Consider the following 25321-nt stretch of genomic DNA (forward strand, 5'->3'; position numbering starts at 1 on the left):
TTGTACAGTTTTCTGGTATGAGATTAGAAACCCTATGTCCGTGTGGATTTTTTTTTTTTTTTTTTGTAATGATACTCAGCTAAATGAAATCTTGATGTAAATCTATTTGGGTTGTATCCAAAGAAAGTTAGTTATGGCTAAGTCCCTTTGAAATTAATGGGACTTAAGTTTGTCATGACTGATGTCTCAGTGAATAATTTTCTTTGGGTATAAGTCAAATACAAGCCAAATATTTAATCATTAAAAATGACTAGTCACTAATGTCTGTAGTGTTAAAGAAAGGGGTTAGATAAACTGCATTTTTATAAGGCTCCCTAGGCATTCTATGAGAGAAATTTGCTCTACTTACATGATATATCCCTACACAATGGAGCAGGGAGCATTTAGACTAGAATAAGAATGAGATCCCACCTCCAGTCCTGTCTTAACAGTAAAGGTAAAGTGTGCCGTCAAGTTGATTTTGACTCCTGGCACTCACAGAGTCCTGTGGTTTTCTTTGGTAGAACACAGGAGGGGCTTGCCATTGCCTCTTCTCATGCAGTGTGAGATGATGCCTTTCAGCATCTTCCTTTATCACTGCTGCCCAATATAGTACCAGCAGGGATTCGAACCGGCAACCTGCCCAATATAGTACCAGTGGGGGGATTCGAACCGGCAACCTTCTGCTTGTTAGTCAAGCATTTCCCTGCTGCGCCATTTAAGGTGGCATCTTAACAGTAGTTTTAGACAATGAAGCACCATCTTGTGGTGGCTCCCAATTTCACAAGAATCCAAGTGGGAAGCCAGTTGTCTGTGTCATTTGATCACTTACAGTGACGCTCTACAACTGCATAGATATGGTTAACTGAGGCACAGAATCATCCATTACTGTGGAGTTATCTGCATCATCAACCTGCCCAGGTCCTTTTGCTTTATGATTACAAAGTTATTGGGTTTAATATAAAACCCTAAGGAGTTAATTCTTTTCAAAAAAAATCAGCTGATTGGTGGCTTTTGACGACCAAGTATTATTATTATTTTTTACAACCTTTTCAATTCAGAACACCCCAATAGGCACTTTGACAGAAGTTATATCCTGTCACAAACTCTGGTCTAAGAATCAGTGAGTTCCTAAAATATGCAGTAGGACATTGCATGACAAAATGTACACAGACATTTTGTTAAGCGTCATTGGCAGAAAACTCAGAATGAATGTGAATGAATACAGGCTAGCACCCATATTAGGGTCTACTCTATGGCGGTGATGGAGGCAAAGAAATCCTACTTTTCTGCCACTATCATATCTGCTCATTGTCATTCAGTGGAGCTTTTTCAAGTGGTTCAGGGCCTTCTAGGTGACGACCCCAAAGACCAGCAAACAGAACCTTCGGCAACCCACTGTGACCAATTTCCATTTTGCGGATAAAATTGCTTGCCTCAGTTCTGACTTGGATGCTAAGAATTTTGTGGTGCCAGAACTGGGTGTTGCCAATGTACCATCTGGTCTTGCTATATTGGATGCTTTTCAGACTGTGTTGCCTGCGGAGGTGGACAGGCTTCTAGGAAGGCTGAGGCCTACCATGTGCATGCTCAACCCTTGCGCTTCATGGTTGGTGAAGGCTTCTAGGGAGGGACTGGGTCCATGGGTGGTGAGGGTGGTGAATGCCTCTCTAAGGCAGGGGGTGATGCTCCCTCAGCTGAAGGTGTCAATAATCAGGCTCCTCCTTAAAAAGCCCTCATTGGATCAAGATGACCTGAATAATATTCGACCAGTTTCTAACCTTCCCTTCTTGAGCAAGGTGTTGGAGAGTGTGGTGGTGTATCAGCTCCAGGCTGCCCTGGATGAATCTGATTACTTAGATCCTTTCCAGTCTGGCTTCCAACCAGGATATGAGACAGAAACTGGCTTGGTCACTCTGGTGGATGATTCTCCTGGACCTCTCAGTGACTTTCGATATTATTGACCATGGTCTCCTGTTGGAATGTCTCTCTGGGTGGGGGGCATGGCTATACAGTGGCTCTGCTTCTACCTTGAGGGTCATACTCAGAAGGTGGTGCTGAGAGATGCCTGCTCCACCCCTTGGCCTTTGGCCTATGGGGTGCCACAGGGATCTATTCTGTCCTCTATGATGTTTAACATCTACATGAAACCTCTGGGAGAGATCATCCATAGGGGTGGGCTGTGGTGCCATCTGTATGCTGATGACACCCAGCTCTACCTATCTTTTAAGTCACCAGGGAGGCAGTGGTTGCTCTGAACCATGGCTTGGAAGCTGCTTTGGACTAGATGGGGGCAAACTGAAACTTAATCCAGATAAGATGGAAGTGCTCTGGGCTGGTAAAACTGATTATCCAAGTAGTAAGGTAAAACTGGTCTTGGACGGGGTCACACACCCTTTGAAAGACAAAGTCCACAGCTTAGGGGGGTGCATCTGGACCCAATACTGTCCTTGGAGGCACAGATGGTGGCGGTGTGCAGAAGTGCCTTTTGCCAGCTATGGCTGGTGTGCCAGCTGTGACCCTACTTAGATAAGTCGGACATGACCTCAGTCACTCTTGCATTGGTAACATCCAGATTGGACTATTGCAATGCACTCTACATGAGCTGCGCTTGAATATGGTTTGGAAGCTTCAATTCGTTCAGAATGGTGCCGCTAGGATGCTCATGGGTGCAAGTCACTTTATGAATATCACACCCATCCTGCGGCAGCTTCATTAATTACCAGTCAGCTTCCATTCTAGATTCAAGGTGCTGGTCTCCACCTTTAAAGCTCTACACAGCTTGGGGCCGGGATTTGCATTTGCCCATAAGAACCTGCCAGGGCCCTCCACTCATCATCTCAGGTCCTGCTCATGGACCTACCACTAACAGAGATCTGGGTGGTGGGGACTAGAGTCAGGGCCTTTTCAGTTGTGGCCCCTTGGCTTTGTAACACCCTCCCTAAAGAGCTTCGCCATGCTCCCTTCGCAATGTTTCCCTCCCTCAGTGTTTTTAAAAAAGCAACTAAAAACACATCTTTCTAAAGAGGCTTTTTAATGTTTTACCTGTTGCTTATATCTGGTAGATTCTTTGATCTATAGTTTTAATAATTCTAAGTTTTTAGCATTTTAAAGAATTTGAAATTTTAAAAGCTAATTCTGATTGTGGTTTCAGCTTGGATTTTAGTTTAATTTGTTTAATTTTATTAGTCTGATTTTATATTGTAACTATTTTATGAATGTTGTGAGCCGCCCCAAGCAGTAATGTACTGGAGAGGCAGGGTATAAAAATATATATTTAAACAAACAAACAAACAAACAAACAAATAAATGGTATTATCATATTGTTGTTATACCTCTTTAAAGCAAAATATGGCATTTTTACGGCTTTCTGTTTAACATGAGAATGTTTCAGAAAGCTATGGCACACACATTATATAGCATAGGCAACTATTTTTGCTGCTGCTTTTCAAAACAGCACCAGTGGCTTTTATGTCACCACAAAAAAAGTTACAGCTGAGATGAAAATTCTAACCCAAGTATTTTTGGCCTTGAATTTGGGATTGGTGAGCAAATTGGCAGGACGGGAAAAGGGAGCAATTTCAAAGGGGTCCAGAGAAATGTGGAAAATTATGTTCCTGCTGTTTCTTTGGAAATGGTAGCAAAGGCAGCATCTATGGTATATATCCCAGAAAATGATGCTGCAGCGTGATGTATTATTCCAATCCATTTCCCCATCCCTGGAATGCAGATGAAGATCGAAGGGTCATTGCATGTGGCAGGAGAAGGAAGAGATGAAGTGTTCCCACACTGCTTGCATTGTTTGATGTGGCAATAGGGACAGGACTAGGGCAAGGCTAGCTTATTGGGGCCTAGTAAGATCCCGCCCCACTTCCAAACTGGCTACAGAACTGGAAGTTTTGTTTTGCCTACCTGCCCTGAATTAAAGTATATTATGTTAATTTGCAGTGTTTGCAGTTTTCATAATTCTTATTGAGCCACAACTGGCAAATTTCTGGCTACAGAGTAGGATTAAGTTAGGGCCTTTAGTGCGTGAGGAATTTTTCCTCACAGAACAGCCTTCCAGGACTGTTAGGGCTCATAGAAGCTGCGGAAGGAAGCCCCTTCGAGTCTGCCTGCCTGCCTTGCCATTCAAGCTTAACTGGCTTGCAGGTTGAATTCTTCAGGACATCTCTTGACTGTGAAGATCCAAGAACAAACCAGGCATTACACCATAACACTGAATCAAGGTAGGGCCATCTGATATGGGTATGAAGAGGATGGTGGTAATCTTATCTCCTCTCATTCCAAAAGTGTTTAGATATCCACACTTTGAAATTAGTTATTTAAATAGAATATAAACGTTATCTTGCTGCAGATCCTTATGTAATCAATAAATATGTGGCTCTTTTATATTCCAATATATTTTCTTTTGTCTCTTCCTTCCTGTCAGTGCCAAATGGAACTTACTCCATAGTAAATATGCTTAGAATTGCAACTTGCAGCTCAAACTGCACATTAACCAGAGCTCTGTGTTTTTTCCCCCTTTTCCACTTTTAAAAACCTAAACAGCCTTGGCAGAGTGTGACTCAGTGAAGATGAAGAATGCCATAAAGAAGCTGCTAAGCTTTTCCTGCTCTAACAGTACTTCTGCTCAGATCATTCTCTCAAGCTTCTTTTCACCTGCAAAGGAAATATCTGAGGGCCCCATAGCTTCTCCATTTTTTAAAAAATGCCCACAGTTTGCGTGAAAAAAAGCTTGGGGATGGTCACCATTCAGGGTGCAGATCCCCTCCAAGTATTTGAGGAGTTCCCCCTCATTTTACTGAAGTCTCTCCACCAAAACTAATAACCTCCCCAAGTGTCTTTTTTGTCCTCTGCAAAATACTTTAAGTGAGGAGTTACTCCTCAAGCTTTCCCTCTATCTGCATGCCCACCCTTCTTTCCTGCAAAAACAGCCTAACAAGGGCAACTTTTTTAAAAGTCCAGCAAAGAATCACAGACAGATGAAATCAAATGCATCTTTTGCCACCACTCTGCTCCCTATCTCCCCATCCTCTTTCTCTGCTTTCCAGGAAAACTATTCATTTCATCAGGATGGGAAGTCCAAAACAGATTGTATCGGTTGCTTTCTTCAGTTTCTCTAATCAGCTTGAATTTTCCTACCTGGAAGAAAGCACAGCTCCAGCAGTGTTCGCCAGAACATTATATAACAATGTGTGCCCCACAGGTAAAGAGAGCGTCTGGTTAGTTTAAGAGACACAAACACATCCTGAGCACAGCAGGCTTGCAACAGTTTAGCCTTAATTTTGATTAATCTGCTTCTTAAGTCTGCTCTAACTCACTAGCTACCTTCCATTCTGAATACTCGTTTTATTAGTTTTTGTTCTCATGAGGCTGTTAAGACATAGGCGAGAGCACAGAAGCTGCAGACATCGTAGCCCTCTGCAATCTATTACTTGGTGTGCATAATATATGCTTTGAATTCTTCTTCTTTTTTCTTACTGGCACTGTATTAACTTTTTATTGTTAAGTATTGTCATGTCCTTTTATAAGACTGAGAAATGAAATTATGTCATAATTTACAACTTACATTAGCCAGAATACTAAGAGATACCAAGCAACAGAACCAAGAAAAAAACAGTAAATGTTTATACACTGATTGAAATCTACAGGTATTTGGTTATGGGCTAGTTTGAAAACTTGTTTAATGTTCTCTTAGATCAAACTATTAATTTGCAAAACATTTTCTCCTGGTGGGACCAATACCAACGGGCATAATCCTTCCCTGTGTGGGTACAGCATCCGTGAGTGGAGAGTGCAGGCTTAACAGAACCTTGTTTTCCCTTCCTCTGTCTCCTTGGCACCTGCCAAGTAGTCCAGGGAGTGGGCAATCTCTCTCTGCTCTGACATATTACTGGACTTCCAGAGGCTGTGTAACTGGTTTCAGTAGGGAGCTGTGGATGGGCATACTGTATGTCAGACATACATTTCCCCATGACAGTCCATTGTACTGTCTGTAAGCATGCATGCATTATGCACACACACCAAGGGGAAAAAAGGAAAAACAACAGGGAATGACCATGCTTACCCTGTCCAAGAACCTACAATGCATAGCCACAGGCCATGGAGCATAGCAGCAATGCATTATAGGAATCCTCTCTAATAAAAGGCTTGGTGTCCGTCCGTGGACAACCAAGCGTCTGTCCGTGCCTCCCTCGGCCATTCTGCGCATGCGCAGAGCGCATGCGCAGAACGGCCGAGACAGAAACGGACAAAGGGAACAGGCGGCCATGTTGGGCGGCCAGAAGCGGCCACCGTGAAGAAGCCGGTGAAGCCTGGCCGAGGTGGCGGCAGAGCCACCACCGAGGCCTGACGGCGCCGACAAGGACAGGCGGCTGGGAGACTTTGGGGCCCTTGCCCGGCCCCAAAATTGCCTTTGACCTAGCCCCAAATGTTTCCCGCCGACCGCTCTCCCGCCCTCCCAGCTGGCTGAATTCTCCTTCTCCGCACCCCCCCAATGATTAAGGGCCAAAATGGCCCATGAGAATGCCTCCGCCGCCCGCCCTCCCGCCCTCCCAGCTGCCTGAGCCCTCCTTACCCAATCCAGCCCGCGGCAGTCGGGCAAAGTAAAAGCATATTTTGCAAAGAAGAAGAGAGGAGCTCGCAAACAGAGCTCCTCTCTGTGCTAAGCCTCATCCCAAACTGGTGCTTTGGGCGCAAAGGACGCCTATTGCGTCCTTTGCGTCCATAGCGGCAGTTTGGGCAGTGACTTAGCACAGAGAGGAGCTCTGTTTGCGAGCTCCTCTCTTCTTCTTTGCAAAATATGCTTTTACTTTGCCCGACTGCCGCGGGCTGGATTGGGTAAGGAGGGCTCGGGCAGCTGGGAGGGCGGGCAAAGGTGAGAGGGAATGGGGCAGAGGGGAAAAACTCTCCCCTACTAGCGCCCGTTATTACAACGGGCCTGAAAACACTAGTGAGTTAATAATGAGTTAATAATGCTTGCCTTGGGGCCTTGGGCATGGCCTTCATTTCAAGTGCATGGTAAACGGATAACATTTAGTTGAGTCTAGTGAAGAAATCCTGCACAAGACAGAAGATCTCAGTATATATACAGATCCTAGTGAGAGAACCAGAACACTTAGGTACAGATGGAGAAAACAAAACTTCTATTTTAGACATCTAAAATTTGAATAGTCATGAGATCATGAAACTTTAAGCTATTTCAGAGTCTCTTGCAAATACATATATGACACGAAAATGGTGCGCATGTCAACGGAAAAGTAGATTAATCACAGCCTTACTTTGCGGCCATAACTATGAGCCCCTCCTCTAATCAGATCCAATTAGCTTTTTATCCAGATAATAGAAGTGTATAGCATTGGCCAGGTCAAGACTGAAATAGCTTGTTTATGATGGCTGGGACAAAACATTTCTTATATTTTCAATTTAGTTCTTAATCCACTTAGTTTCAACCCACTTTTTTGCATAGGTGATGTGGAAATATTCATTTATTTTGTGAATTCTCGTTATATGTTGGCCTTTCTCCTTTATAGATTCGTGCATACATACAGAGGTGAACCTAAGTAATTTTGGAGCCTGGATCTAAAGGCCTTTGGAGCGCGCCCCCCCCAGTATTTTTAACACATTTTTAATGTGACCACACCACCCAGGACAGATTAAAAGGATTTGGAGGCCCCCAGGGGATCTGGGGACCCTGGACTTTGACCCAGAAGTCCAGGTGTAAGAGCGCCTCTGTATGCATGCATACATACATACATACATACCTGCATGGCAACACAGAAAGGTCCCTGCTACCACGAAGCTTACAATCTAAAATAGACAATGTCATAATGATATGCAATGTACCATGTTGTGTACTCTGAAGTAGGGGTGTGCATGAATCAATTTTTCATTTTGATTTGTACCCAAATCATAACACCTCCAATTTGTTTTGGGTCCAAATCTGAACCCCTCCATCCCCAAATCACCCCAGATTCTATTTGTACCTGAATGTTCTGAATCTGAATCAATTCGGATAAAAGAAAGGGTCTGGAGGCCAAAAGAGTGGGGTTGGTGGTAGTGTCAAATGGGTGGAAGCTACCATCCAAATTTCAAAGAAATTGGGCAAAGGGATGATTTTTAAAGAATTGTTGAAGTTGGTGCATCTTTAAGCTTTCCCCCCATAGGAAATAATAGGGATTTTAGCAACTTTCTAGCTCCACATGGGGGGCAACAGGGTGGCCCAGAGTGGGTTGTGGTGGGTGGTAGTGCCCAATGGGTGGAAGGAAGCTACCACCCAGATTTCAAGGGAACTGGGCAAAGGGGTGATTTTTAAATGATTTTTGAAGTTTCAGATTTTTCCCATAGTGAATAATGGGGATTTCAGCAGCCTTAGTTATAACTTCCTGGGAGGGTGGTACCAGGGTGTCCCAGAGTGGGTTGTGGTGGGTGGTAGTGCCCAATAGGTGCAAGGAAGCTACCACCTAGATTTCAAAGGAATTGGGCGAAGGGGTGATTTTTAAATGATTTTTGAAGTTGGCATGTCTTTGTGGCAGATTCAGGGCAGAAAGGGGGTTTTGAGGGCAGAAGAGTGGGTCAGGTTGTAGTGCCCCGATGGATGCATGCTACCATCCATATTTCAAATAAATTGGTGAAAGGGGTGGTTTTTAACGAATTTATGAATTTTGAGCATCTTTAAGCTTTTCCCCCATAGGGAATATTGGGGATTTCAGCAGCCCCATAACTCCACTTGGGGGCGGCCATGGTAGCCCAGATTGAGTGGTGGTGTAGTGCACAAATGGTGCCCACCACCCCAAACCCACAAGCCCATGGGGTACTGGGTTTTGTTGTTTCTGAAGTGTTCTGATTGTAGATTATCTGGTAGCAAATTGAATTCAATGACAAACATTGAATCCACTGTCATTTGCTACCAGAGAATCTACTCTCAGAACACCACAGAAACAACAAATCCCAGTGCCCCATGGGCTTGTGGGTTTGGTGCCCCCCAAGTGGAGTTATGGGGCTGCTGATATCTCCATTATTCCCTATGGGGGAAAGCTTGAAAATGCATAAACTTCAAAAATCATTTAAAAATCACCCCTTTGCCCAATTTCTTTGAAATTTGGGTGGTAGCTTCCACCCATTGGGCACTACCACTCAATTCACTTTGGCCACAAAATGGAGGTCCAAATCTTCAAATTTTTCAGATCCTAATCGTGGGTGGATTGTTTTGTACCCGAATGTGGGCAATTGAGGACAGGGGTTAATTGTTTTGTCTACAAATCACGTGAATTGGCCAGATTTGGGTACAAAATGATGTGTGCATCATTTCACACATCCCCACTCTGAAGTAACATTATTGCAAGTGGAATATACTTCATGTGGCTTGAGTTCCAAGTGCAAAGATGTCATGAAACCAATACTCATTACACAACATTAATACAATTTGTATATCTAGACACATTTCAAACTGGCTTCCGGACTGGCTATGGGGTGGAGACTGCCTTGGTCGGCCTGATGGATGATCTCCAACTGGGAATTGACAGCAGGAGAGTGACTCTGTTGGTCCTTTTGGACCTCTTGGTGGCTTTCGATACTATCGACCATAGTACCCTTCTGGAGCATCTGAGGGGGTTAGGAGTGGGAGGCACTACTCTGCAGTGGTTCCTTTCTTACTTCTTGGGTAGGTTCCAGATGGTGTCGATTAGAGACTATTGTTCTTCAAAAACTCAACTTTTGTATGGCATCCCTCAGGATTCCATATTGCCTCTGATGTTGTTTAACATCTACATGAAACCGCTGGCAGAGATCATCAGGAGATTTGGTGCTGGGTGCCATCAGTATGCTGATGACACCCAAATCTATTTCTCCATGTCAGCATAATCGGGAGAGGGCATAACCTCCCTAAGTGCCTGACTGGAGATGATAACAGGATGGATGAGGGCTAACAAACTGAGACTGAATCCAGATAAGATGGAGGTACTAATTGTGCGGGGTCGAAACTCGAGAGACTATCTTGATCTGCCCATTCTGGATGGGGTCCCACTTCCCCAGAAGGAACAGGTACACAGTCTAGGGGTGCTTCTGGATCCAAACTGATTGCTGGTGTCCCAGGTTGAGGCAGTGGCCAGAGGTGCCTTCTATCAGCTTCAGCTGATACGCCAGCTGCACCTATTTCTTGAGATAGACGACCTCAAAACAGTGGTACATCTGATGGTAACCTCCAGACTGGATTACTGCAATGCGCTCTATGTGGGGCTGCCCTTGTACATAATCTGGAAACTACAGTTGGACAAGAATGCGGCAGCCAGGCTGGTCTCTGGGTCATCTAGGAGACACCATATTACTCCCGTATTGAAGGAGTTACACTGGCTACCACTATGTTTCTGGGTAAAATACAAGGTGCTGGTCATAACCTATAAAGCCCTAAACAGCTTTGGCCCTGGGTATTTAAGAGAACGTCTTCTTCGTCATGAACCCCACCGCCCATTGAGATCATCAGGAGAGGTCTGTCTGCATTTGCCACCGGCTCATCTGGTTACTACTCAGGGATTGGCCTTCGCCGTTGCTGCCCTGAGGCTTTGGAATACGCTCCCTAGTGAAATAAGAGCCTTCCGATCTCTGACAATATTTTAAAAGTCTTTAAAGACACATCTATTCATCCAGGCTTTTAAATGATATTGTTTTGTTTTAATGTTGTTTTTAGAATATTGTTTTAAATTTATTTTTTTAAATTGTGTTTTAAATTTCTTATTTGTGTTTTTTACTAATGTTTTACCTTTGTTTTTATTTGGTTGTAAACCACCAAGAGATGTAAGTTTTGGGCTGTATTAAAATATGTTAAATAAATAAATAAAATTTAATTTCTTGTTCACCTTATAGACCCATGTGATCTTATTGACATGAGTCAGTGCCAATGATGGAAGCAATGGTGGCTTTGTCATTTCTGGTGGTGATGGCAGCTGCATTTCATTCCTTAAATGCAGCCTAAGCCTTTTGTTTTGACTGGTATCCTATATAAAATACTCTAAGCCATATGGCTAATGGCTTGGCAGTGGGTGAGTAGGTATAGCTGAGGAGCAAGTAAACAGTTTTTAAAAACATATTTTTAATATATATATTTAAAGACAATTTCTGACTTTATGAGCAAGCTTTGACAATAAATAAATAAATAAATACCAGAAAAAATAATGGCACATTCCTATTGATGATGTGCTTCTACGTGTACACATTCTGTTTTCTATAGCTTTGCAGCATCCTCTAACCATAAGCCCTGGCTGCTTTTCTGTCCTGATAATATCAGGTCATTTGGGAATATGTACTAAGCAATGGTTACATTTGGAACACTCAATAAACAATTTTTTTAAAGGGTGCTTAACATGGAGAGCAGCTCCTGTGCAGCTTCAGTGAAAACAAAACAAATCACAATTCAGCTGAGAAACACAGAAATTCTGTGAGAATAAATGGGGGTTTTTCTACTGACCCCAGGCAGTGTGTGTGTGTGAGGGGGGGGATGAATACAACACTGTAATATAAAAGCTTTAAATATGACCAGGGTTATGCACCCAGAAAAGCAGCATCCTCTGATCTACATGTGTGGTATATACTGTTATTTTTGCCTATTTTCTAGTTTTTAATAATTTTTCTGCAGTGTTCATGTAGGGGAATCCCCAAGATGGAGCTGATTGCCATGGGTAAACATGGCGCGCTTCATGTCAGGGTGAACTCCGCCCAGGTCTTGCTGGGAGGACCCTATTGGGTGTGGAAAGAAGTAGATATCAATATACCCACCTGGAAGCATTCATGCTGGCCCCAGCAGGGAGATGTTGCCTCACCATCAACAGACAGCAGAGATTTGCGGGATCGGGAATGGCTGTCAGGAGCTATATAAAGGAGGACTGGCCAGAGATGAGGGGCCAGTCCATGAGGAGGGCTCAGTGTGGAAGAAGCCCTGGGACTCTCACTGAGCCTTGTGGGTAGCAACACTAGGGCAGGGCTGGTGAATGGAACAAGTCCTGTCTGTAAGCCTTAAAGCTCCCCCGGCCACCTCAACCTCCTTTAGTAGCGGAAGGCAGATGGCTATACTAAGAGTCTGATAGTTCATTTTGCATAATTTATTCCATTTCTTTTAGTCATTGGTAAAGGTGAGAAGCTATGGAGGGTACTGACCCCTTAATTCTGAAAAGCTTAGGCTTCAATCCTAATTACACTTACTGAGGGTCGATGCCACTCGGCACAATATGTCATACTTCTGAGTAAACATGAAAAGACCTGAGCTGTAAGTCAGCAACTCCTTTGGTTTCTGTGATTTCGCCATCAACTTTAACACACGTTCAAGCATATATTTTGAACCATGAGGACTAGACATTTTCATTAGAAATTCAGTCCTGAGATTTGAAGAACATGGTATCTTGTGCTTTAGTTGCACTTTTGTGTGGAACTGCAGCACACACAACACAAGGCCCTTGTTAGAGTCGAAGGACAGAGAATAGAAACAAAATGCACAAATCAGCTTGCAGGCTTTTGCTATTATTTCTCAAATCTATTTCACATAACATATTGTCTTACAAAATGTGGAGTAATGACTGTATTTGACTCAGAATATGCACTTTTTGTCCAAACTGTAGTAATAAAATACACTTGAAATGTGCTATTTCCCATTTTTAGTCCCTGAGCAGCCATAAGTGATACATTTAGTCACACTGCCTGTTTGCCACATCATTTGTGTAGACTTTTACAGCAATTAAGAAGCTGTCAGCATTTCCATTTTTAAATATTCCTGGAATTCAGGGCTTGATTGTTCTGACAAACCGAAAAAATATTTCCTTTCAGTTCTAACCTGTTATAGAAAACACCATGGCCCTCATCACAGAACGATGTTGCACATGCAACAAGCTTCACATAAGAATCCATGCACAAACTCATCATTTCAAATAACTGGAATGGTCAACTTTGACAATAAGCAACCATTGAAAAGTATTGGACTGAGTCTACACGTACTCTCAGATAATGCCGCTTACCCATCACACACCCAGTCAGTTGGCAAGGAGGTGGGGTTGTGCCCTGGGGCCTGGGAAGACAAGGGCAAGAGGCATGCCATCGGGAGCTGCGTGTGTTGGGCAGCCTATCAGGGGCAGGGTGGGAGGCTGTTTCTTGCAGCTTCCCTGCCCATTCTTTCTCTCTCTCTCTTAGAAGGCCTTGTGTGGGTGCTCACTGGGCCTGCCATCACACCAATCACAGGTAGTTTTGGCACCCAATCTGGTCTTAGTGCGGTTGCAGACTTTACCTGACTGGGGCACCTTGATATGCTTTGGAATTGATTCCTACCCCTGATGTCAGACTACACTAGAGCACATGGTCCACTTCATGTTCTGGTACTGCACCTGGGAGGCAATGATCTGGGCCTTCTTAGGCAAGGCACTTATTTTGCAGTCATTGGATGACCTGGAGGTATTTAGGGCTCGTTGGCCTGGTGTTCTTCCAAACTGATCCCATGGAGGCAATGGCAAGGTGAGGGTGACTCTAGGTGTTTGGACAGGGCTCTTAAGAAAGTTAATAGGGAGATTGAGAGGGCTATCCTCATCAGAGTGGGTAGGGTCATTCTTCATCCTAACATAAGGCCTTACCTTACCCATCTTTATCAACAGGGCGGCATTCATTCATGGGATTCAGGAAACAATTTGTTCCTGTCTGATCTGCAACAAGGCTTAAGAGAGTTGGTTGCTGGTTTGGGGAAAGGGAACTAAACAGAGGTTTGCCCCCCTTTGTAGCAGGTGAGTGCAGGCTGGCTAGGGATGTGCAGAAACGGTCCGGTGGTCCGTGGTCTGACGGTTCGGTCCGGGGGTTCGTGATCGAACCAAACCCCCCCCCCCCGCCGGTTCCATCTGGACCAGAACAGAACCGCCGGTCTGGTACGGCAGATCCATGAACTTAAAAAAATAATAATTAAAAGTAACTACCTGTAGCAAAATGGCCACCACTCGCCTTTACAGAGGCCCGAAAGGGCCAAAAAGACTACATTTACCTGGCCGCGGTGGTGATGATGGAGGCCGGCGGGAGGGAGAGGGAAAACTCGTGGTCTCCCCTCCCCCATGGCTACAGCAAGCCCCCCGAAGGGGCTACAGGTAGTTACTTTTAATTTAAATTTTTTAATTTAATTAAAAAATAATTAATTTAATTTTAAAATTAATAAATTTTTAATTTAAATGTTTAAACTTTTAAACTTAATACTTTTAAAAACTTTTTTTAAAAAAATAAATAAATTAAAAGTAACCACCTGTAGCCCCTTCGGGGGGCTTGCTGTAGCCGCGGGGGTGTGTGTGTGTCCCCGCAAGTGTTCCCTCTCCCCCCGCTGGCCTCCATCATCACAACCATTGCCGGGTAAATGTAGTCTTTTTGGCCTTTTCGGGCATCCGTAAAGGTGAGTGGCGGCTATTTTGCTACAGGTAGTTACTTTTAATTAATTTTTTTAAAAAAAGTTCATGGACCTACCGGACAGGACCGGGGGGGCGGTGTTCAATGGGGGCTGAACCAAACTGGTCTGGTTCCGTTCAAGGCTGGTCCAGCCTCGAACCGAACCGGGCCAGACGGTTCCATGCACACCCCTAAGGCTGCGGTAGGTAGCATTTCTGTTATCAGTGTTCAGCCGGAGATACCTTGGGGTGAAAGGGAATTCATGTAACAGCCCCTCAGGGTTATGTGGCTCAGGGTAGATGGGAATAGATCCCCTTTGGGAAGTTGCTCACCTCACCCACTCAGAATTTTGTGGCTCGAGGGGCAGTGACTCAGGCAATCCTCCCTAGCAACTCTCGAACCTGGATGCTTCACCCTGGTGGGATCATAGCTGTCACTAAGAAGATGGATCTCACGAGAGGAGTTGACCACACTCAGTTTTAGGAGTTATTTATCTGCCTTGTTGCAGTTGTATTAAGTTAATAAAGTAGCCCTGGTTTAAATCCATCACTTTTGCCTTGTCTACCTTGAGTATCAGTGTGCTATAAAAAATTAACCACAATAACTCTGATGTGGGCAATAGGGTTACTCGTGAAAAGTATAATTTTGAATCCTGTCCTAATTTTGACCATAATAAAAAAATTTTAATGCAGAGAGCCTTGGCTCTCCCCCACTCACACTAATGCACCCCTCCCCCCAAACAGGTACATAGCTAGGGGAGAGGGGGCCTATGTTCACCCCTCCCCTTGGTCTGGTGGCCCCTCAGAGTGATGGAGATAATGAAGAAAATAGGGAGAGGTGGAGCTGGGGGGTCCTCAGGAGCTGGGATGCCCAGGTTCTTTGAATCCATCCACTCAATTATAGCTACATCCCTGTCCTCAAATGATGCATCACAAGCTGATTTTTAAATATGGAAGGTATGGGATGATGAAAAGAAGATGAAAGACCAGTTGGACATGAGTGAGTTTAAAGGGGCTTTCTGCAGAAATGGTAGATACAGCCAGTATAAATGGAAATTGCATAGTCTGTAGAAGTTATCTGATATTTTACGTGTATGTATGTGTGCATGCTGTGGTGGATTTTTTGCTCCATTAAAATATTAACTGTATTTGTGATATCTTTCAGAACAAAGCAAGTAGGTATTGTTTTTAGAACACAGAAACAGAGATTCAAGAATAGCAGAGCATGCAGACAAACGAAGGAGGTCATTGAAGACAGAAACACAAGCTGTACCAGAAAGCCAAGATGGGTGAAAGAAATCCCAGAAGTCAGACTGCAAAGATTGCAGGAAGCCTATGAAGCAACAGTAAGAAAAGCCTTCTAAATCAGTGTTTCTCAACCACCGGTCCCTGGACCGCTGCCGGTCCCCGAAGGCTTGAGTGCCGGTCCCTGACTGGGAGTCAACCCCCACCCCCAAACTGAAATCAAGGCACTCACTTCCTCAATTTTGCACATGGCACGGAAGAGGAAGAGTATCACGGAGGCATGGGACCCTTCTTGTGCCTTGCCTCCATGTGCTGCTGAGATCTTCCTACAGCTATCTTATTCCCTATCTTTACAGCTTCAAACTGTATGCGGTGCGGGGTCATGGAGGAAAAAGTATGGCAGTGGGCGCCACTTGAAGGGCTGCTGGTTCTTGCATGCTCATTATTTGCAGCCAAAGGTTGGTTGATTGAAACCCAGCTGCCTGTTGTGGTCGAGGTGCCTTGAGAGGGAACGCTGTTTCCCTCTTGCATCAGTGGGGCTTGCTTGTATGTTGTTTTCATTGGCCCCATGTAGCTTTTGAATTTTTCTAATGGCCCAACATACCCTCTCCACTGAGTAATCAGAAGCACCTCCACCCACACCCCGCACATACTGAAGACATACTGGAGACAATTTGTTCACCCAGGCTTTTAGATTCAGGGGTTCTCAACCTTGGGTACCCAGACGTTGGTGGACTTCTACTCCCATAATCCCCAGCCATAATGGCCAAATGCCATTGTTGTTGGGGGTTATGGGAGTTTAACTGAGGGACCCAAGGTTAAGAACCCCTAATATTCCATGTTTGCAAAAGATTCCAAATTTAATTATTTTAATGCTTATATTATTTTCATTCTAAACTGCCCAGAGATGCATGTTTGGGACAGTATAGAAGTCTGATAGATAGATAGATAGATAGACAGACTTGAAACCCCTTTACTAACTGCTGGTCTGGGAAACTGCGCATGAAGAATGTAGCGGTCCTTGAAACTCTGCATGAAGAATTTAGCGGTCCTTGACTCCAAAAAGTTTGAGAAACACTGTTCTAAATGAACAAGTAACTTTCAAATGATCAGCCTTCAAAACTTTGCTTATATGCTTGTTGTTTCAATCTACAGAGATGTCAAAGGAATGACAGTTAGTGGGCTCCGTTCCCTGGCCCAATAAGATGTACTTGCACCACCATTTCTTTTTATGGGAGTAAAGAGAACCTACTTCTGCCTCCTTCCAGTATGTTCTAAATGTGCACACATTAACAAAAACTCATTTTCAACTCCTTATTTTCGAGCTCTCGTCATTTTGGGCCCATTAGCCCCTGGCCTTTCAGGACCTGAACTTTCAGGACCTATTCCGAGGGCCCTGATTAATTTCAGAAACCCACCTCATTTGTCTGTGATTTTTGTTTCACTATTAAAAAGGATACCTTTATTTGCCTTTCACTGCCACTTCTGTTGGCAGTGGCAGCAACTACAATGCATAGCCACCTTCTGGGGTGCCATCTTGAATATCTATTAAAATGTTGTAATAATAATTGCCTCAGGAGGCAGTGTCAACCAGGGATAGTGTGAGGTTATTGGGGTTTTTAAAGGTAAAAAATGGCACACTGCCAACTGTTAAGAACATAAGAACTGTCCTGCTGGATCAGGCCCAAGGCCCATCTAGTCTAGCATCCTGTTTCACACAGGGGCCCACAGATGCCTCTGAGAAGCCCACAGGAAGAGGTGAGGGCATGCCCTCTCTCCTGCTGTTGCTCCCCTGCAACTGATATCTAGAGGCCTCTTGCCTTTGAGGCTGAGGTGGCCCGTGGCCCTCAGACTAGTAGCCATTGATAGACCTGTCCTTGATTTTATCTGCAAGTGCTCTGGCACCCCATTAGTGTTGCATTGCATGTGCGATGTGGGAAATACTTGGTTGGAAACCACATGTTTCCCTCATATGTCTAATTCTGCCCGGAGGCATGGTCAGAGTCCTTTAAGTAACAGAAACGTTGTGCTATCACATTATGAGTGGTTTTGAAAAGCATGTTTCAAACTCTTGAATGAAGACTCCAAAGGTTGCAGGTATTTGAGGGACACTCTTGTAGAAGCATTTGCAGTTTGAATTATCCTGTGTAGTGGAGAGATGGTTAGGAGCAGGGTTTCCTGTCTGTAAAAAATGATCCTGTTTCTCCAAACTTTCTCAGGTGGGCAGCAAAGATTAATTTCAGGACATTTGGGGACTGCCACTAGGCTCCACCCACTGCTTGGCTCCTCCCCTGGAATGCTGGGCTTCAGACCAGTACCCTTGTGAAGGGGTGACAATCTTGGGGCATCACCAGGCCCTGCCTCAAAAATCACAGGCTTGTGGATGTATCTGACCTTGAAGTCTAGTTAGGTTTAGGGTTACCCCTGCTAACTTGGCAAAGAGGCACCTTTTAACATGGTGATTCTCTTTATTGAGCAGGGGGAGAGTAACTGGCCCTATCCACCCCCAGCACAGTATCTCCAGTGACTGTTGCTGGTGTCTATCTTATGTTTCTCTTTAGATGGTGAGCCCTTTGGGGACAGGGATCCATCTTATTTGTTTATTATTTCTCTGTGTAAACTGCCCTGAGCCATTTTTGGAAGGGTGATATAGAAATAAAATAAAATAAATAAAATAGTTAGGAGGTCTGTAGCATTGCATTTTCCATTTCTATTTTAATATGGTTTTAAAAAAATAAACCTGATTTTAAGCATATTATTTCATTCTGAAATAATCTGCAAGCCTGAAAACACTTTTAAGAGAGAAAGGAACGTAATATCCAGTTTGTCATTTTCTTCTTGGCTAGATAAGGGTAGCAAATAGGTTGCTATATATTTAAGCTCAAGGCTGATTCCTTGGGGGAGCCAGGGAAAGTAACTGCTGTGTGCTGGGAATTCACTCTGATTCATAGAGGTCTTGATGTAGCCTGATCCTGTGTGTGTTTATTTGGAAGCACTGGTTCAATTGTACTTCTGAGTACTGCTGCTCCTACGCATTTCAATAGGGCTTGAGCAGGAGAATTTCCTATGAATAGCATCCAAAAGCATCTCCCCCAGTAGCTCCTTCAAAGCATCACGTGTTCCTTATTTTAGACAGAACTCTTTGCAGTATAAATGTTACATAGTAACAAAGTTATCTTTGAATTTCCTTGCATTTATTGGTTTGAGTCATACCTTTAACAGTATTCAAATCTAATTTGGGAGGTTTAATTACTTTTCCTTCCCAACCTTGCTCTACGCAGATCACTTAATGAGTATCTGAGCAATCTGGAATGAATGGAGTTCACAAGGAAAATCCTCATAATTTAATGTTCCCTTAACCCCTTTGATTTATGAGTTCCTCTTCCAGGCTAACTGGATAGATTCCAAATGCTCCAGATTCTGACTAAGATGTATATGAATCTGCACAAAGAAATTATTTGAAAAGAGGAAGCTGTGCTCCTCACATTCTTATGTTAAACCTTTGCTCATATGCAAAGTCATCATTTAATGACAAAGCAGAAGAGAAATGTCAGAAACATTTAGACTAGTTCTAAAAAAGTACATTCAAATAGCTTCTAACAAAATTACAGTTTATTGTCAAGGTAAATACATGGTTGTGATGACTATTTTGTACAGACATCAGCCTTTGCTGTGCACTATATACATATGTGGTGGAGTAGGTGAATGGTGCCTCTTCATATTACTCCTGGTATTTCTTGAACTGGGATTCCTTAAAGCAGGGGTCTCCAATGTGTGGTACTCCAGATGATGATGAACTACAACTCCCATCATCCCCAGCCCCAATAAATTATAGCTAAGGTTGATGGGAGCTGTAGTTCATCAACATCTGGAGTACCCCACGTTGGGGACCCTTGCCGTAGGGTGTTGAAGAAGGTTAATAGAAACTTAATTAGAAGACGTTCCTACTGCCTGTACTAAAGGAAAAACAGAATGATCGCAAAGTAAGGAAGCATTAGTGAACTGTTCAGAAAGCAAAGAGAAGCACACATTGTTGGAAAGAAGGTAAGGGGCAATGTTTTATCCACCCTCACGTCTCAGTTTGGAACAGGCACTTCTGAAAATGTTCCGAAAACTCAAAAAGACCAGGCAGATTGGGAGTTTTTAAATATGCAGGAGCTCCCATTCCCAGCATTCCTTTCCCAGCATTCTCTCACCAAATGTAAGTTTGGGGATGAAGGAACGAGGCCAAAACTGGATCAGGGAAGGCCATCTTTCACTTTTGATCGTGTTCCTGGTAATACAGAAAGCTAATTCTAACCATGCTCGAATCTCGATTACTGCTTGGAATGATAGGATCTGTAGTGGCATAGGATCTGTAGTGGATAGTCACCCAGTGGCATAGGAAGGTTGGCAGCAGCCCCTCCCCCACCTCGCAGCCCCTACAACTGGGTGTTGAAGGGGTCTTTGAACCTCCTGTCACCTTTGTGCCCCCTGCTGACCCCTCTGCCTGCACCCCCCACCTACCTATTGGGGAGAGCAACAGATGGCACTTCCTGGTTTTGGCCCAGTCATATCCCTTGTGCCGGTGTCGGCATGTTGATGCAGGGGTGTGGCTGCACTGCACATCACCCACCCCTCTCCCAATTGGCGGGCACTTCATGTGCTGGCTGGGTGGGTGCTAGGGGGTGAAAGGGTGTCCTGGAGGACCCAAGGGACTAGGGACACTAGTCTGTAGTAGCATCATCACTGGTCTTATCTCACTACATTCAGCCAGGAAGAATTAAAACGTCAGAGTCCAGAGTTCGCGGTGGTAATGGAGACTAATAAAAAGGTTACAATGTAGTGTTGGGATACTGGGATCTGTAGCTCTAATTCTTCCTTGCTGGATGCTTTGAGCCAAGGGGAATTTAGAAGTATAGTTTCCAGCATAATTAGTGACAAAATGGAGGCTTCGGAGCATGCTCATAATCCTCCATTGTGTTACTGGAAATCCAAGATAGACTCCTTGTGTCTCGGCTTTCCATTCTACCTATATTATCTCTCACCTCTTGCAATGTAATTTTGAAAAGGAGGGTAGGATTTAGATTTATTTATTTATTCAATTTCTATACCGCCCTTCCAAAAATGGCTCAGGGCAGTTTACATAGAGAAATAATAAATAAATAAGATGGATCCCTGTCCCCAAAGGGCTCACAATCTAAAAAGCAACATCAGATAGACACCAGCAACAGTCACTGGAGGTACTGTGCTGGGGGTGGATAGGGCCAGTTAATGTCCCCCTGTTAAATAAAGAGAATCACCACATTAAAAGGTGTCTTTTTTGCCAGGTTAGCAGGGGTTACAAGTTAGCAGGATAGCAATTAGCAATAGGGAACCCTATGAAGGGAGGGTGCTGAGGACAACTAACTTCAAGACAAACTTGAGATAATTATTTGATTCCACTTGTGCTGGCTGGAGACCTTGAGGGAGAATCTTGTTAGAGGAAAGAGGATTTCTGTATGGGAGGAGGCAGCAAGAATCACAGCAGGCATTGTTGGGAGTTGATCATATTAGATTTCTATGTACATAAGTGTAGACTAAAAGGTGTCTAAGACCTGCAGACAGTTCATAAAATCTTCTGCAGGACAAATTCATTTCTGAGAAGAGAACATAGAAGACCGTGAGGACATCTGCATGATACTTTTTTTTTTAAAGGATCACACATATGACCACATGCAAGTCCCACAAGGCACCCAATCCTTGAATCAAGCCTCCATGACAGATGGAAATTGTTCTGAGGAAGGTGGAAGCATTATCTTCATCATCCAAGGTGCTTCAAGCAGAACTAGATTTTCAGCACCTGTTCATGACTCTATGACTTCATAGACCTGTTTGTGACTTCCAAGACAAGATTTTCACTTTGATTTGAGATTTGGCTCATTGTTAGCTCTTGGTTTTGGGAAATCTCTTTAGATTTTGGTCAAGCACACTTACTGCATCACTCACACATGTATGCCACCAATTTTTGGCCTGAGCAGCATTACTTTCCATTTGCTGCTGCTGTAGCCTCCCCATTCAATGCATTCTCACTCTGTGGCATCCTTGGGGATCTTCACACAGGCTGCCTTCTCTTAATGATTTCAGATGCAATGTCAGCACAGGATTCTCCTGTGCCTTCTTATCTCCTCTGGTTTGGGCAATTTCTCTGTTTCTGGACTGCTGCTAAAGCGGTAAACCGAAGCCAAGAGAAGTGCTGACTCCAGCCTTTGTCTTGTGCCCATAGTGTCTTTGTAAATGTCAGTCCATTTAAAAACTTACAGGTTCTGAGGGAGCAATCAGGATTCGGCAATAAAACCAGGCAGAGCTAGTCCCAAAGTAGCATCATCTGGATTCCTATAATCAGACAAGCTCTGAATACATGAAGCCACCTGTGGTCTGTTTCCAGCAGCCCCGGTCAACTCACACTTGACAATGTTTAGATCAGATTAAAAATAATCTGAGTCTTAAATGATAAAATATATGCACTGTGAACACGTTTAGTAAACATGGAAGTGGTGATAGAGGAAGAGTAGGGCTCCTAATTCTGCATTTAATGTGGAAGGAGAACTGGCCACAGTGATGCATGAGAGCCATTCACAATTTCCTTAAAGGTAAAGTGTGCCATAGAGTCGGTGTTTCCTTACAGGGTCATGCCATTTACAAGTAGTTACATCAAATTTTAAAAGTAAAGCATAAATCAATGCTCATCCAAAACCAAACTCTTTTTCCCCTGCACCCAGGCATAAGACATATACATGTTTCATTGTTGTTTTGTTTGATTACAGTTATAGCGTTTTTAATTAGTTTAATCTTGTTTTAAATAGCTGACATCCTGAATAATGCTGTGTGCCTGCTCCTAACAGCAGCATACACTCTGTGCTTCTGAGACTCAGGTGCTTTTGTGCAAGAGTGCAACAATTTTAATCACTTTCCCTGTGCTCTAGGAGTGCTGTTTGAGAGTAGAAACATGTTCCCAAGAGTTGCTCAGCCCTCAGTGGCATGTTTTTGCAGGTAAAAGAGGACTTGCAGAGCATTGGGAAAGCAGCAAAAATAATGATGTTCTTGCAAAAAGCACCCACACTTCAGAATTAACTGCTGTTGTTAAGAGTATTGCGTACATTGTGATATGTATCTCTAGGCGGTGTACAAATCCCAGCATTAAAATTGCAGGTTAAAATACATAAAACACAATAAAAACAATATAAAACAAATTATTAAAATTATTAAAAATCTAATTAAAAGCTTGCGAGAACAGGAAAGTCTCGAGGTTCTTCCTGAAAACAAACAGAGAAGGAGATGCTCTTAGTTCAGCAGGGAGCATATTCCAAAGCCCTGGGGCAGCCACAGAGAAAGCCCATTCCTGAGTCACCCCCAGACAAGCTGCTGGCAACCGCAACCTAACCTCTCCAGAAAATCGCAAAAGGCAGGCAGGTGCATGACAGAGGCACTCTCTTAAATAGCCTGGTCCCAAGCTGTTAAGGGCTTTATAGGTAATAACCAGCACTTTGTATTTCACCCAGAAACATATCAGCAGCCAGTGCTGTTCTGGTTTTATATGGTCCCTTCATGTTGTCCCAGAGACCAATCTGGCTGCCACATTCTATACCAATTGTACAGAATGTCCATAGTTTCCGGACTATGTACAAAGGCAGCCCCATACAGATTGCATTACAGTAGTCAAGTCTGGAGGTTACCAGCATATTTATCACTGTTTTAAGGTCATTCACCTCTAGAAATAGATGTAGCTGATGAATCAGCCAAAGCTGATAGAAAGCGCTCTTGGCCACTGCCTCAACCTGAGAAACCTGGGAAAGCTTTGAGTCCAGGAGCACTCCCAGGCTACATATCTGATCTTTCAGGGGAAGTGTAACCCTATTCAGAATAGGTAGATCTAAACCATCTCTTAGGTCCCAACCCCCCACAGTAAGTACTTCCGTCTTATTTGGATTCAGTTTCAGTTTGTTATCCCTCATCCAGCCCATTACCATCTTCAAGTAGGGATGTGCAAACTGGTTTGGGGGCTTGGGGGTTCAGTTTGGGGGTTTGATGGTTCTGGGTTGAACTGAACCCCACTGGTTCTATCCGGAGCAGAACCAAACCCCCACCCCACCAGTTCGCGAGCTTAAATTTTTTTTTTTAAAAAAAACCTTTCTCCCCTCCGGGTGAATTTGTTGGGGTGGCGGCATGGTCCACGGAGGTTCCCCCTCCCCCAGCCAGCTTTCAAAATGCCCACTCCAGCCCATTCGGGCCAGTTTGGGGGCCTGTTTGGGCCTCCGTATATTAGCATGGTGGCCATTTTGGAAGCCACCACACATGCTCAAATGGCCTCACAGAGGCCATTTGCACATGTGCGGTGGCCATTTTTGGGTTTTTAAATAAACGGAGGGGGACATTTTGAAGGGCAGCAGGGGAGAGGGGGAACCTCCATGGACCCCCCTGCCACCCCAACGAACTTCCCCGAAAGGGAGAAAGGTTAAAAAATATTTTTTTAAAAAAATCACGAACCCCCTTGAACCAAACCGGACTGGGGGGGGTCTAGGGGGTGCAGAACCGAACTGGGCCAGTCAGGTTTGAGTCCAGTTTGGACTCGAACCAAACCGGGCCAGCCAGTTCCATGCACACCCCTACCTCCAAGCAGGCATTTAGGGAAGATATGCCCTTTCCTGATGAGGTTGACATGGAAAAGTAAATCTGGCTTTCATCAGCATATTGGTAACACCCAGCACCAAACCTCCTGATGATCTCTCCCAGCAGTTTCATGTAGATGTTAAAAAGCATTGCAGACAGTACGGAGCCTTGTGGAACTTCATACTTCAGTTCTCAACGATTATTTTTAAAATGGTTCCATCTCTGGGGAAGAGGCAATCTTCATCTCCTCTCTTTTTCTGCTCTTCCTTCTCCCACAGAGAGAGGAGGAGAATCTATTGACATGTATGGCCAATCCTTGCATGCCTTGTTATTGCTTCTAAACGATCTACAGTAGGTCAAGGAGATGCAGTACTAGAGGGTAAAGTAATATGGGGAAAGGAATGGTGGCCATGAGGTAACAGGAAACTGTTTTGACCAGGAAGGTAGAGGACACGTGTTCACCCTCCCTACAAATGCCTCAAAATGGCCTGAAAGCAAAACTAGTTGCTGATCAGGAGATAAATGAGATGTTCTTATATCTCTGGCCAGCAGCAACTACTTTTCTTGAGTGATGGCTGACCTCAGCCTACATTCCTTAAAGTTACCTGTGAGCTATATGTTGGTGACTGGGGGATCGTGGAGCCAGAATTAGCTCATAGGCGATCTGATTTATTTATGCTTTGTAAGATGATACTTGAACGGAACACTGTAATAAAGCATGATCTTTCACTGAGCAATGAATGGTTTTACATCCCGCCTTGTATAATCTTATCGTGACACCAAGAGTAGAACAAAAGCACTGCATGGATGAAAGGCAAGTTGTTAAACAAGACATTTGACAAATCCAATACAAATGTAAATCCACGCGGGTCATGATTTACAACTCCAAAGCTATTAATTCTGTTGCACATTATACCTTTTGTTGGGGAATTAAGAAAACAGGGAAGAACAAATTATCCCAACAACTGGGTTGTAAGTAAGATTTATGAGATTCAGAGAAATCAACAGCTTGCAGAACTGGAATGTATAAGACCATTGTGCACTTCTCTTTGCATCCAGAACACAGATATCTAGTA

Source organism: Hemicordylus capensis, chromosome 6, assembly GCF_027244095.1.
Source record: "Hemicordylus capensis ecotype Gifberg chromosome 6, rHemCap1.1.pri, whole genome shotgun sequence".
Taxonomy (NCBI): Eukaryota; Metazoa; Chordata; class Lepidosauria; order Squamata; family Cordylidae; genus Hemicordylus; species Hemicordylus capensis.